At 40.8% G+C, this 15,505-nt stretch overlaps 1 protein-coding gene and 1 pseudogene across 1 annotated transcript in view; both read left to right on the forward strand.

Moving 5' to 3' along the window:
- The window catches only part of PRRG1 (proline rich and Gla domain 1), a 122,968-nt gene that overhangs the window by 94,390 nt on the left and 13,073 nt on the right, over nucleotides 1–15,505 (forward strand). The window lies entirely within an intron of this gene.
- Nucleotides 5,086–5,700, forward strand: LOC136142699 (ferritin heavy chain pseudogene; annotated as a pseudogene).

The raw sequence follows: 15,505 nt of genomic DNA on the forward strand, positions 1-15,505 counted from the left end.
CACCCTGTGGGCACAGGGGGCAGGAGTGGGGGCACATCGGCCATTCCACTGCTTAAGCAGATGTCCACTTGGGGAATGGTTGTTAGTGTTCTCCTCTTGCAAGTACCCTACATGTGGCTTTCTTAGAGCTCCCCTTAGTAGTTCAGGGTCTTAGGGTCTAAACAGTAACTTTGAATTTATGAAAGTGTGACCAACCAACCTAGCATGTGCAGTGGTGATCCTAGTGGCCCCGTCAGCCACCATGCCACTGCTTTGGAGTGCCTGATTGCTTGCTAGGCAGTACTGTCACTGTTAGAAACGGCTCATGCTATCCAATAGTGAGTGGCGTTCAGTCAGTGGAATTGATGAGAATGAAACTTTCACATTCAAGCTGGGATTTGAGTAGAACCCTAAATCAGCAACTTTGCTTGGTAAATGTTTAACGCACCTATTATTTCATCTGAAAGATGGTGTCACATGCCTCCCATGGCATGCTAGGAGGAGGTTAGCTATGAATTCAGAGAACAGGGGTTTACCTGTTACCCAAGGAATTATATTCCTTAGCCTAATACATTAAACCTCTCTCTCCAAAGAAGTAAAAGAAAGAAGAAAACAGTCAGAAACCACCCATTCTAGGATGAGGCTGAAGTGTTGTAAAATGATACAATATCCAACAGAAAATGCCAGTTTTTTTTAAATTAATGTTTTCCATATTTATGCATAATACTGTGGACCATTAGGGCCACAAATAAATTACCAAAAAGTTTGAACAATTATGAATAATTTTAAAAAGTAGCTACTTTGATAAATATACTAAAGCAAGTGGATGACAAAACCCAATATGTTTTACCATATTTCATCAATTCTCTAATCATTTATTCACATTTTAACTTCTGTGAAATTGAGGTGCTGCAGCTTACAATCAATGACATGTGTTTGAAAGCATGTTTTTTTCTTTTTTAATACAGAAAAAAAGTGTGCTTTTCAATCCATGGTATATTTGGTAAAATACAGCAGCCAATCACCACCCCTGCGCACTCCTCAGAGATCCCCATCTGGATGGGGCCACTACTGTAAATCAATTTCTGTTACAGTGGGTGGCTGCTGATTCAATACTGGGGGTGGTAACTGGTCCTTTCCCCCAGCGTTAGGGCACAGTTCCTCTAGTGTTAGGGTGCAGCTCCCCCAAGGCAAGACTTCTGACCATGGTTCTCATGGTTGGAATATCAGCAACTGTAAAAATAAGATTCAGTTTAGTGGGATAGGGAGGGTGGGAGGGAGACACAAGAGGGAGACGATATGGGGGGATATATGTTATATGTATAGCTGATTCACTTTGTTATACAGCAGAAACTAACACACCACTGTAAAGCAATTATACTCCAATAAAGATGTAATAAATAAATAAATAAAGTGACTATTGATTAAAAAAAAGATTCAGTTTAGCCACTTGCAAGGTACAGTAAAATCCGTGGCAAAGGAAATTAGAACTTTGCAATAGCCCTATATTGTCAGCCACAGGTCTTAAGTACCATCAAGCTGAAACAGGGCATCTCTTCCCCTAGTGCACAGACAGCCACCTGCAGAGCAAAGAGGGCTCCGCCTTTTCTTGAATTGTATGCTTCAGAGGGTTGCACTGTCATAACTTAGCATAGCATTACTATCTGAATGTTAAAATATTACCCCATTCCCAAAGCTAATATTTGATACCAATCACTGCTCATCATGAATAGACTAAAGCCTGATTTTTCTTTCCATTCTATTATTGAAGAAAGGACTCATGGAATAGGCTCCAGTCATTGTTATAACTGATAGGGTCCAGGAAAACCAAATAGGTCACGCCCTTCATTTCGCAAAGAAGGAAATAACAGCCTCAGAGAAGTTGTCAGTTTGCTCATTTCCCCACAGCAAGATATTGATTGGTCCAGCCCCAAGTAGGACCCAGGTCTCCCCGCCCTGCCCTCCCCTCCCTCTGCGTTGAACACAGTTCCCTCCTAATTTAATGGGTGATGGTTATGCTGGGGTTTCACAGTGGAACAGTTTACCTCTAGGCTTCTTATGCCAGTTCTTTTTAGGCCATTAGTAAAGGCACATCACAATATGCTTATTCAAGCCCAGATATGATCGAAATGGAAAAACTGGTGGCTGGTTCATACTCTTAGCTGTATTTCTATTTTTACTGTTTTAAAATGCATTAGAACAGGCAAAGCAGGTGACATTCTTTGCATCTGTAGACCAATATTGTGAGTGCTAAAAAGACTAATGATGCGCCTGATTTCTGACTGGAGTTGGAACTCGTGGCTTTTGATTCCTAATCAAGTACTCCGGAACATCATACCATGTAGCTGACATAGTTGGAGCACAAGGCAGGAAGAAAAGAAAAAGAAAACCTAATAGAACTTGCAATATAATAGGGCCAACTGGGCAAGAATATAGAGGTTGGCTGAAATTTCCTGTTACTATCTGAGAAGTGGCAACCTGAACTCTTGGACAGTTTTGAACTTGTTTGGTTTAATGGTGAGATCATTTTCAAGGGAGCTGTCTTTAAGCTAAATAAACTGATGAGGTTTCATTATAATTCTAGAGTAATGTCTGAAGAGGTAGAAGAGATGATAAAGAATTCTATTTAAAGTTAGTGAAACTTTTCAATTCTATAGAGATTCATTTTTATTACTTTGAAAGACGGATTACCTTATAAAGATCCAGGTACATACTAATAACTAAAATGAGATAAAGTAGTAAGAACAATAATTCCCCACAAATCTAGAATTTCCCCACAAATCTAGAATTTATATTAGTTTTTCATTAAAACTGTTCCATTTTGCTGTTTTGTATTTTAAAATATTAAAATCCAGAAACTTAACACTGTAAATCTATACTTCAAAAAACAAAAAGAAAAAGTATCCAGGGTAAACTTTAGACGAAACTGAGATAAATAATTATTTACTAAGAATTGTAATGTCTCTTCAACTTACTGTAAAGAGATACTTTGTTCCAGTATATGCCATTCTCTTTGCTTTTTCCACTCCACCACCTGTTGTATTACTCATTTCCATTATACTAGAAATCCTGTGCTCATTGCAGTTTGGTCTGAATTGTCCTACCACCAACATTCTTGGTGAGAAAAGAAAGTAATTGCCTGAATTAATGTATTCTAAGTTGCAGTCTATGTGGCAGATAGTTGTTCTAAGAACCATTATTACCCCCTTCTTCCTTGCTAAGAGAACCCCAATTTGGGGGAGTAATAACATACCCAGGTGCTAGAGGTGAATCATAGTCTAATCATGATTCTGGTCTAGTCTAGTCATTGCCATGACTAATCACAGCAATACTGTTCCCTTTCCATAATCTGTAGTAATGTTTTCTCCCTCATTCTTGATATTGGTAATTTGCCTTCTCTCTTCTTTCCTGATCAGTCTAGAAATTTCTTTAATCCTAAAGAGTCTGTGTTTGGTTTTATTTACTTTCTCTATTTTTTGTTTATTTTCTATTTCACTGAATTTTCCTTTCTTGATTGTTCCTGACTTATGCTTGATTTGGGTGTTTATTGCTCTTCTTTTTCTTGTTCCTTAAGGGCGATGGTTAGATTTTTGATTTTACATGTTTTTTTCTTTTTTAATCGTGTGTGATTTGAATCCTTTGAAATTTATTGAGACTTGGTTATGGCCCAGAATATGATTTATCTTGGTAAATATTCTATGTGTACTTGAGAAGAATGTGCTTCTAAAGAATATATTTAAAAGTTTCTTCTCTTCTGTTTCATGAGTATTATTTCTTCCTCTTTTCCTTTTCTCCTCCCGATTTATAAGAAGTAATACCATACTGGTTGCCTGCAGAAAGGAGACCAGTGTGGCTTTGAACCATGTAACTATATTACCTATTCAGAAAATTTAGTTTTAGAAATTTTTAAAAAATGATAATTGAATCATGGTAGTGGTTAAACACACCAAAAACATCTACACGCACGCATGCACGCACACGCACACACACACACACACACACACCCCACATACCCTAAAGGGTATCATTAGCACACCAGAAATATGAGGAATTCTTGGAAGATAGGAAATGGCAGATACAGTCAAATTAGTTAATTCAGAGAATTTGAAACATCTGTGGTAGAAAACTGAGGCCATTCAGACACACTTCAGGAACAGTCACCAAAACTGAAGCATTGTACAGAGTCCTAGGTCAGCAGTGAGATGAAAGACCTAATCTGTGAACGGTACATGTTTCATCCTGCCCTGAGCCTCCCCCACCCCTGCTTCCATTGGGCATAAGCACCTGTGCCATTTGACCACCTTTAATCTCCCAAAACTGCACTCCAAAGACAGTGAATGAACTTAAGGTACCTGTAGACCTGCACAGAAGGGAAACATCAGGACACAGCTACCTCGAAGGGAAAAACATTTGTCTTCTGATGTGAGAAATTACATCTTTCTTTTGGCAACAGTGAGGGTCTCTAGCCTACCTGAAAGCTCCATGCCATGTTCCCGCAAAGGAGGCCACTGAATAATTGACACGCTCTGCCCTCCCATTCCAAGGAGGAGACTATAAGTGAAATGGATGTCCGAACTCTAGAGCTTATCCGTGCTAATTACCGAGGCTAATCAAATGAGTCCTTTCTTCCTAAGTTTAAATGAACAAAAAGGCTTGCCAGACATTGAGGAAAGTAAAAGAGAAGATCATGATGAACAGACACAACTATTTCTGCAGAAAAAGCAAATATAATACAGGAAACAGAATAAATTCATATTCTCAGAATTTTAAGGAAGATAGTGGGTTTATAAAATGAGAGCAGGGTGCTATAAGAAGGAGCAATTAGAGAACAAGAGAAAGTCCTTGGAAGACAGAAATATTGCAAAATTTAAAGATTAATAGATGCCAGGTGCTCAGCGCAGTCGGCCTGCCTTCACCCAGGCCTGGATGAAACCTGGAACACAGCTTTCGTGCCCCGCCCTCCGTGCACATCGACCCTCCCAATCCCCCTCCCCCCGCCCCCCCCCCCCCCCCGTAACGGAACCGGAACCTCCTTTCCCCCCTCCCAAACCCGGGTAATGGGCCGCTCTTTCCGTCCATCCCAGAGCGGCCGCCCTCTTCGACCACATGGGAGCGCTCCGAGGCAGCTACCGCAGGCCCCGCGGCTTCACCTTCACGCTTGCCACGCTGCCCGCGCCGCCCTCGCCGCCCTCGCAGGTGCGCCAGAACTACCACCCCGACTGCGAGGCCGCTGTCAACAGCCATTTCACCTTGGAGCTCCACGCCTCCTTCGTGTGCCTGGCCGCAGCCTTTTACCTCGACCGCGATGACGTGGCCTTGAAGCACTTCACCCAGTTCTTCCTGCGCCGCTCCCACGAGCACAGCGGGCGGGCCCAGGGCCTGATGGGCCTGCAGAACCAGCGCGGGGGCCGCCTCCACTTCCAAGACATCAGGAAGCCAGACATTGACGAGTGGAAGAGTGGCCTCAAGGCCATGAAGTCCGCCTTGTTCCTGGAGAAGCTCGTGAACCAGAGCCTGCTCCACCTGCACCAGCTGGCCACCGACATGAGCGACCCCCACCTGCGCCACTTCCTGGCAACTCACTACCTCCGCCAGCAGGTGGCGTTCGTCAGCGAGCTGGAGGGTCATGTCACCACCCTGAGCATGATGGGGGCCCCGGACGTTGACCTGGCAGGGTCCCTCTTTGACAAGCTCACCCTGGACGACAGTGACAAGAACTGAGCGTGGACTGGACTTCCCCAGAGCCACGGGGTGACCAGAGTGCTGGTCACCGTGCCTGCCATGTACACGGCAATAGTGCCCTTGCAGAAGAAATTCGATTTTTTTTTTTTTTTTTTTTTTGCAACAAGTGCAGGACTCTCTTTTCTTGGACTTTATCACTTAAGTTTTTTTCTTCCAGTTTTTCCGTTTCTTCCAATAAAGTTATTGGTTCATAAATAAATAAAGGTCTCTGGTTGATTCATGTGGGCAAATCTCATTTTTTAAGTTTTAAAACAGGTATCCAGGAGTCTCTGAATACAGCCATACCCCAACCATATGCAGCTCAGGATCTCCACTGGGAGGGAGAAGGTGTTCCATGGGGCCCTGGAAAACACAAAATCAGTCTTCCCCTCATAAATAATGTGGGTATATGGGGGTAGACTGGGGTGGGGTGGAGTGAGGTAGGGGTCCCTGGTGAATGTGGGTGCATGTGCATAGTAAAAGTATAGAACCATAGCCTGAAAATCATGATTGCAGTTGCCTCTGGGGAACAAGTGAAGGGAATGGGATTGCGCAGGGGTTAAAATAAAGGGAGCCTTCAGTTTCACCTGAAATGTTTATGTTCATTAATCATGCAAATACTATTGGTTAAGTATGAGTAGCAAGATGGGGGGTGGAGGAGTTTGGAAGTCTGAATGGTGGAGTATCTCTTTGACAAGTTCACTCTGGGCAACAGTGATAATGGAAAAATGAGTGTTAGGCTGTCTTGCTCAGAAACAACGGGGGTGACTTCCCATGGTCACCAATGCCTGGCATGCATGTTGTAATAACAAAACATCCACTTATATATGTTTTCTTTCCTTTGTATCGTATGTGTATATGCATGCGTGTGTGTGTGTGTGTGTATGTGTGTATTTTAATTCCAACCAGCAGCAGAGTTCATTTTGAATCTCTAGACTACATTCTGAATGTTTGCTTAGGAAGACGCCCTTTGTTGAAAAGCAGTTCGGCGATCACATTACTGGAAATGATGTAGCTGCTTCCTAGACCTTTCCTGAGCCTGGCTGTATTTCTGCCCTTGGGTTTCATATATCCAACTTTGATTTAGTTTTTGTTACTTGCTACCAAGAGAACCAAAGCTAAGATGTCTTATTATCAACACGCTTTTACCAGCCCCCACTGTATTTACAGTAGAGTAAATAGCTCTTCTAGGGTAATAAATGACATTTTTCTCTTTATCCCTACTACGGAGCCCACTGAAAGGGAAAAGGATCAAGGGTAGAAGGGATCAAATAAGAACAATTGCCCGGTTGATTCGTGTGTGCAACTCTCTTACCTTTAAAGTTTTAAAAGAAGTATCCAGGAGTCTCTCCAGCTACCCATGCCCAGTCCACATGTAGCTCAGGATCTCCACAGAGGGAGGGAGGTGGTGTTCCATGGGACCCTGGAAAACACAAAATCCGTCTTCCCCTAATAAACAATGTGGGGGTGGCCTGGGGCCCTGGTGAATGTGGATGTCTCTACATAGTTGAAGTATAAAAACATGCCCTGAAAATCATGATTGGGGTTGATCAGGGGAAAGAGTGAAGGGAATGAGACTGGGCAGGGGTTGAACTAAAGGGGGTCTTCACTTTAATGGTTAATTCTGGATTAGCAAGATGGGGGGCCCTGGAAGCCAACACGGCAGAGTCCCTCTTTGAAAAGCTCACCCTGTGCTACAGTGTTAAGGGAAACTGAGCCTTAGCCTGTCTTCCCCATAGATGTGAGGGTAACTTCCTCTGGTCCCCTATGCAGGACATGCAGTTGTCCTTAGAAAACCTCTACTTTCCCCTTATAAACAGTGTGGTTATGTGGGGTGAGGTGAGAGGGGCGGTTTGGGGCTCTGGTGTCTGTGGGTGCATGTGTATGGTAAAAATGTGGATAAAAACATGTTCTGTAATGCATCATACCGGTTGCCTCCCAGGAAGAAGTGAAAAACGGGATTGGGCAGGGGTTAAATAAATGGAGTCTTCAACTTTATCTGAAGTATTTTAGCTTATTAAATTATGCAAGTGTTAATGTTTATTACTTCTCAGTAATTCTAGTTCATTCTAGTTGTTAACAACATCAGGATTTCCTTCTTTCCCATGGCTAATACTCCATTGTGTGTGTGTGTGTGTGTGTGTGTGTGTGTATGTATATATATATATATATATATATATATATATATATATATATATATATATACACTCCCGGACCAGGGCACGAACCTGTGTCCCCTGCATCGGCAGGCAGACTCTCAACCACTGTGCCACCAGGGAAGCCCGGTTCAGTTTATTCTTAAATATTTTATTGCTTTTGATTTTATTGTGAATAAGATTGTTTTCTTTATTTTTCAGATGTCTTGTTAGTGTATAGAAAATACAACTGTTTACATTAGTTTTGTATCCTGCAACTTTCCTGAATTCCTTGATTAGTTATAACAGGTTTTTGGTGGCGTCTTTAGGACTTTCTATATATAAAGTCGTATCATCTGCAAAGACATTCTGACTTCTTCCTTTCCAGTATGGTTTCCTTTTATTTCTCTTTCTTGCCTGATTGCTATGGCTGGGACTTCCAGTACTATGTTGAATAGGAGTGGTGAAAGTGGGATTCTTGTCTTGTTCCTGATCTTAGAGGAAAAGCTTTCAACTTTTCATCATTGTGGATGATGTTAGCTGTGGACTTGCTCTATATGGCTTGTATTATGTTGAGGTGTCTTCTCTCTATACCCAATTTAAGAATTTTTATCATGAAAGAATGTATTTTATTAAATTATTTTTCTTCATCAAGGTGATCATATGATTTTTATCTTCCATTCTATTAATGTAGTGGGTCAGTTTTTGATTTGCATATGTTAAACTATCCTTCCATCCCAGTGATAAATCCCACTTGATCATAGAACGTGACCTTTTTAATGTGCTGCTCAGTTCAGTTTGCAAAGGTTATACTGAACAGGGATATTGACCTGTAGTTTTTTTTCTTGCAGTGTCCTTACCTGGCTTTGGTATTAGGGTAATGCTAGCCTTGTAAGATGATTTTTGGAGTGTTCCCTCCTCTCCAATTTTTTGGAAGTGTTTGAGAAGGACTGGTGTTAATTCTTCTTTAAATGTTTGGTAGAATTCACCAGGGAAACCATCTGGTTCTGGCTTTTCTTTGGGAGAGCTTTTTCATTAGTGATTCACTTACCCTGCTCATTATTGTTCTGTTCAGATTTTCTGTTTCTTCCTGATAAAAGTCTTGGTAGTTGCATGTTTCTCAGAATTTATCCATTTCTTCTAGGTTCCAATTTGTTGGTGTATAGTTGTTTATAGGATCTCCTATGATCCTTTGTATTTCTGTGGTATCAGTTGTAATGTCTCCTCTTTCATTTCTGATTTTGAGTCTTTTTTTTTCCTTAGTCTAGCCAAAGGTTGTCAATTTCATTATTTTTTTTTCTTGATGTATGCATTTGTCACTATGCATTTCCCTCTTAGAACTGTTGTTTGTGCATCCCATTTGTTTTCATATGCTGTGTTTCCACTTTTGTTTGCCTCAAGATAATATTCTATTTCCCTTTTGAATTGTTCTGTGACCCTTTGGTTGTTCAGGAGTATGTTTTTTTAATTTCCACATATTGGTGATTTTTCCAGCTTTCCTTCCATTGCTGACTTCTAGTTTCATACCATTGTGCTCAGGAAAGTTACTTGGTATGATTTCAGTCTTCTTAAATTTGCTAAGACTTTTTCTGAGACTTACCATGCGATCTATACTGGAGAATGTTTCTCCTGTGCTTGAGAAGAATGTGTGTGTTCTCCTGCTGTTGGATGGGATGATCTGTATATATCTATTTGACCCCTTTGACCTAAAGTACAGTAAAGTCCAACCTTTCCTCATTGATTTTCTGTCTGGATGATCTGTGTTGAGAGTGGAGTATTAAAGGCCCCAACTATTATTGTATTGCTATTTATTTCTCCTTTTACATCTCTTAGTATTTGCTTTATATTACTTAGGCATTCTGTGTTGGGTGCCTAAATATTTACACTTGTTATATCTTCTTGATGAATTGACTCCTTTATCATAATGACTTTGTGTCTTTTGCCATATTTAGCTTTAAGTCTATTTTGTGTGATAGATGCATAGCTACTTATGCTTTGTTTTGGTTATATTTGCTAGAAATACCTTTTTCCACCCCTACACTCTCTATATATGTATGTCCTTAAAGCTAAAGTAATTCTCTTGTAGGCAACTTATCACTGGATCTTGTTTTTTTTATCCATTCAGCCATCCTATGTCTTTTGATTAGAGAATTTAATCCTTTTATGTTTAAAATAATTATTTGTAGGTAAGGACTTACTATTGCCATTTTGTTCATTGTTTTCTGACTGTTTTGTACATCCTTTGTTCCTTTTTTTGCCTCTCTTGCTGTCTTGATTTGATGACTTTTTGTAGTGGTATGCTTTGATTCCTTTTATTATAATCTTTTTTTTGTATCTAACACAGGTTTTTCCCTTGCATCTTTGGGGTTGGTTACTGATGATTATTGTGATCCTTTGGTCATGTCATGTTTCCTTGATGTTTTTCATGTTCCTTGAAGTTTTGCATTGCTGTCTTTTCATTTGAAGCAGTAGTCACCTCCTACAGTCTTTACTAATTGCCTTCAGGAGAGAAATACCTGCTCTGAGCCCTGGTAGTGATTCTGAGGCTTTCTCAGACCTTCTATTGATATAGCTGCTCCATACTTCTTCCTCCCTCTTGTGGCAGAAGTCTTAAGCTTTTTCTTTTCTTTTTTTCTTTTTTTTTTTTTTTTTTGCGGTACGCGGGCCTCTCACTGTTGTGGCCTCTCCTGTTGCAGAGCACAGGCTCTGGACGCGCAGGCTCAGCGGCCATGGCTCACGGGGCCCAGCTGCTCCGCGGCATGTGGGATCTTCCCGGACCGGGACACGAACCCATGTCCCCTGCATCGGCAGGCAGACTCTCAACCACTGCGCCACCAGGGAAGCCCCTTAAGGTTTTTCTTATGCCTTCTCTTGTTCTTGCGCTGCACCAGTACAGGTGATGACAGTCTCACTTTTGTTTTCAAAAAAGTGGCACTAAATCTCAAGTTTGTGGTGTTTCCCTAGCCTGCAGATTTGGGCGATTTTCTGCACGTGCTCACTAGCCATTTTCCAAAGCTCACCCTGCCACCACCACTGGGAGCACACACAGGGAGCTGACCAAAGTGTGGGGGGGTGTGTGTGTAGAGGAGGCATGCTGAGTACTGAGGGTACCCACAGGTCAATTGGGGTCATCCATGAGCAAGGCCTAACCAGTGTTTGTGGGCAGGCTTCTTGATGGAGTCCAAGACACAATTATTAGGATCCATGTCCCTTTAATGCCCTCTAAGAGGCCTATCTGCCACTCTCTCAGCTTCTTCTTGACCCCCAGTCATGAAGCTCACAATTCAGTATTCCTCTCCAATGTGTCTGAAATTTGTATTATTTTTTCCAATGGTGTGTTGGAACTTTTCCTCTGGAAACCTGGACTTCCACAAAGGTTCTCACATCTGTGGGTGATTGTCTAAGACAGTGTTTTCCAGGGGCTCCTGGACTGTGGCCAAGAGAAGCTGGAACTGGTTCACAGGCTACCCCAGGAGCCATACATGGGACCAAGTCAATAGGCCCTTTACCCAGTGTGTGGGTGGTTGAGACTCCTTCTGGGACATTTAGCATATGGAGCTGCATCATCCCACAGCTCCCACAAAGGCACTGTTGTCCATGAATGGATGCCAAATTGTTGTTGAGGGGGGACGAAAACAATAAATCTCTCATTTCACCATGATGCTGACGTTACTCTTGCTAATATTTCTACTTATGATTTTTCATCTGTGTTCATACTTTAACATGTAGATTTTTAAAAAATATGTGTGAGTAACATCCCTGTCCTGCTTTGGTGTTAGGATCATTCTGCCCTTGTAAAACAAATTGGGACGTTTTCTCCATTTTTATATGCTCTGGAAGAGTTTTCGTGTCATAGGTGTTTTGTTCTTAGGAGGTTTAGTAGAATTCCCATTAACATTACCTGGATTTGCTTTCTTTTTGTTAAGATAGATACGTTTATTTCTGTGAAAAAAATGCCTTTGGGATTTTGATAGGGATTGCATTGAATCTGTGGATTGCTTTGGGTAGTATGGATATTTTAACAATATTAAGTCTTCTAATCCATGAAATGGTATGTCTTTTATTTGTTTCTTTTTAAATTTCTTTCAGCAATGTTTTGTGTCACGTTGATTGATTTTCATACATTCAACTATCCTTGTATCCCAGGGATAAATCCCACTTGGTCATGATATATGATCCCTTTAATGTGCTGTTGAATTTTGTTTGCCTAGTATTTTGCTGAGGTTTTTTGCATCTATATTCATCAGAGATATCGGCCTGTAGTTTCCTTTTCTTGTAATTTCCTTTTCTGACTTTAGAGGTAGTGTAATACTGGCCACATAAAATGAGTTTAGAAGTGTTTCCTCCTCTTCAGTTTCTTGGAAGAGTTTGAGAAGGATTAGTATTATTTTTTCTTAAATTCACATGGGGGCTTCCCTGGTGGTGCAGTGGTTGGGAACCCACCTGCCAGTGCAGGGGACACAGGTTCAGGTCCTGGTCCGGGAGGATCTCACATGCTGCGGAGCAACTAAGCCCATGCACCACAGCTACTGAGCCTGCGCTCTGGAGCCCGCGAGCCACAGCTACTGAGCCCACGTGCCACAACTACTGAAGCCCGCACGCCTAGAGCCTGTGCTCTGCAACAGGAGAAGCCACCGCAATGAGAAGCCCGTGCACCGCAAAGAGGAGTGGCCCCTGCTCACCGCAACTAGAGAAAGCCCACGCACAGCAAGGAAGACCCAACACAGCCATAAATAAGTAAATAAATTTATTAAAAAAAAATTCACATGGAACCACAAAGGACTCCAATGAATGCATAAAGAAGAAGCAGTGAAGAAAATACAAATAGGAAAGAAAGAAATCCTCTCATATGCTGCAATATGTATGAACCTTGAGGACACTATGGTAAGTGAAATAAGCCAATCACAGAAGGATACATACTGCATTATTCCACTAATAGAAGATATACAAAGTAATCAGGCTCATAAAAAGAGGGTTGGATGGAGATTTCCAGGTGCTGGGGGGCAGGGAAAACTGGGAATTTGCTGTTCAATGTGTATAGACTTTCAGTTATGCACAAAAAAGTTCTAGATATCGTGCTACACAATATTGGGATTATAGTTAAAGATACTGTATTGTACACTTAAATTTTAATTAAGAGGGTAGATATTGTGTTACATGTTTTCTACCACAATAATAAATCACTTGTAATAGATGCCTTGTAAATATATCTGTTGAATAAATGAGAAGTAAAAATAGATAATCTTACTTATTATACTTAGTAATCTATCAAGATTCTTCCTTAGATTTCAAGCTATTAATTGCCATTACATACCATTTTGGCCATCCTAACATATTTTAATATGTAATTCTCTTACTGCTTTTAGTTTCTAAATAACTTAGAATATCAAATTTTATTTTCCCTTTAACTCAAGAAATTTAGAAAGATGCTTACTTATAAAATTTAAAACAGATGTTGGGATTACCACTTTTTGCTAATTTCTAATTGTATATGATATCGAGTGAGAATGTAATTGCCCTAATTTCATTCATTTCTTTTCGTTCATTGTTCATTTAACAAGTATTTATTGCATGCCTACTGTGTATCACGCACTATACTCATCAATGAGGATATAGCATGGTCAGACAAAGGCCCTTGTCTTAAAGGAACTTAAAGCCTAAAAATAAATAAGTAAATAAATATGATTAATTTCAATTGGGATTAAAACCATAGATAAGTATTTAGTTTACTGTGGTAGAGAATAGCTATTGCTGGAGGAGACATTATTATTATTTTGAATAAGGTGATCAGGGATACTTCTGTGGGTTGATGTTATATTGAAGGCCAAAGGATAAGTGAGAGTCAGCATATAATAGCCAAGGGAAGGCATTTTAGGTGTTAGGGTATCAGAAAGGAGGAGGTGTATGTCACTGAACCATAATGAATTGAGGTAGAGTTGTACAAGGTAAGGTGGAGATGCAGGGTCTTGTAAGCAGTATTAGAGTAGTCCAAATTATATTCCAAGTGCAACGGCAAGGCTGTAAAGGGGTTTAAGCAGGCAAATGATTCTGGCTGTTCTGAAGGATGTTGGGTTTGGGGAAGAGTTGAAGCAAGAGGACCAGGTAAGAGGTATTGCAGAGGTCCAGGTGAAAGACCATGGTAGTTGGAACGACAGGGGTGGCTAAGGAAATGAGATATAGACAGATTCACATGGATTTTGGATAAGCTGATAGGATTTGTTCATGGATTTGAAAGTGAGAAATAAGAATGGAGAAAATCTAGATTCAGAGATTTGGACTTGAGCACCTGGGTTGATGGTAGTGCTGTTTATTAATCTGGGGACTTTTGCTGGGGATACATTGGAGGTGGAAGGGTGGGGAAGGTATGTCATCTAAACAAAATCTGAGATGCATATTTTAGACATCCAAGTGGAATTGTCACGCAGGTAGCCAGAAAAATGAATCTGGAGCTCAGGAGGAGGTCTTGTTTTGAAATATACATATAGGAGGCATCAGCTACAGATGACGTTGAGGTCAAGGTACTGGAGCAGCTTACCAGAAAGAGAGTGGAGAGAGAGTATGGCGCAACCTGCCACACACCCAGGGCAGCTAACATTAGAGAGCTGCTGGCCCCACCTGGACCATTACCTCATTCCAGACTGTGACCACCTGTGTCCACACCCAGTGGCTCCAAATCAGCCTGGCTTCTGGTTTCTCCTTTCAGGATGTGAAAAAGAGTTAGCTCTTTACGTTGTCTTCAGGGCTATGGATAGAAAGAAATTGTTTCCTAGTTAAAAGAAGATTCCCCAAGGAAATGATCTCCTTTTTCCATATGTCTTTTTTTTTTCTGTTCCCTTTAAAAAACCTCAGTCTCTCACTCAGTCCACTGTGTTTGACCAGATGAAATCTGTACCCATGTAAAGTCTAAGGTTGTCCATGTCTGGGGAAAAAATTCTCAAAATATTTTGTTTCTTCTGAGCCGCCTGTGTGTTACAAAGATAAAAGTTGAAAATTACAGATTTTTGTATGCCGTATTCAAGGTTACAGGAATAGTGAGTCTTTTTAAAGCTAGCAGATTGCTTTGAACATCTAATAAAACGTGAATAACATAGTAATTACCATCCACAATTCATCACTGCATTTTAACACTTTTTTAAAAAATGAAAATTATGGCCCTGTGAGTTCAGTTTCCAGAAAATGCTATTGGCATTTACCTCTTCTTAGTCAAAGTTGGTCAAAGTTTTTACTTTCTTTCTTTCTCTGCTTGCTTGAAGGACCCCTCCTCTCTCTGACCTCCACTCAGATCCTACCTAGTAACTGTACTCCTCTAGATATGAGGAAGCACAGTGTAAGCAGCTGTGTTTATAACTGTAAATTGACTGAGGATTCTTATTTTCCTGACTTGGAGAGGCAGTTTGCTGTACTGATTTCTTAAGCTCAGATTACCTGGCTTCAAATCCCAGTTTATCCACTTACTTATCTTGGGTGAACTTGGCCAAGTTATTTAACTTCTCTGTGCCTCAGTTTCCTCACACGTAAAATAGAGATAATAAAAGTGTCAATCCCATTGGGTTTTTGCAATTAAATGAGCTATATGTAAATCATTTTGAACAGTGTCTGGTATATAGTAGGTACATTATGTGTTAGTCATCGTTTATCATCACCACCCTCATTGTCCACCCACTTCTAAG

The sequence above is a fragment of the Phocoena phocoena genome, chromosome X (assembly GCF_963924675.1).
Source record: "Phocoena phocoena chromosome X, mPhoPho1.1, whole genome shotgun sequence".
NCBI classification, from domain to species: domain Eukaryota; kingdom Metazoa; phylum Chordata; class Mammalia; order Artiodactyla; family Phocoenidae; genus Phocoena; species Phocoena phocoena.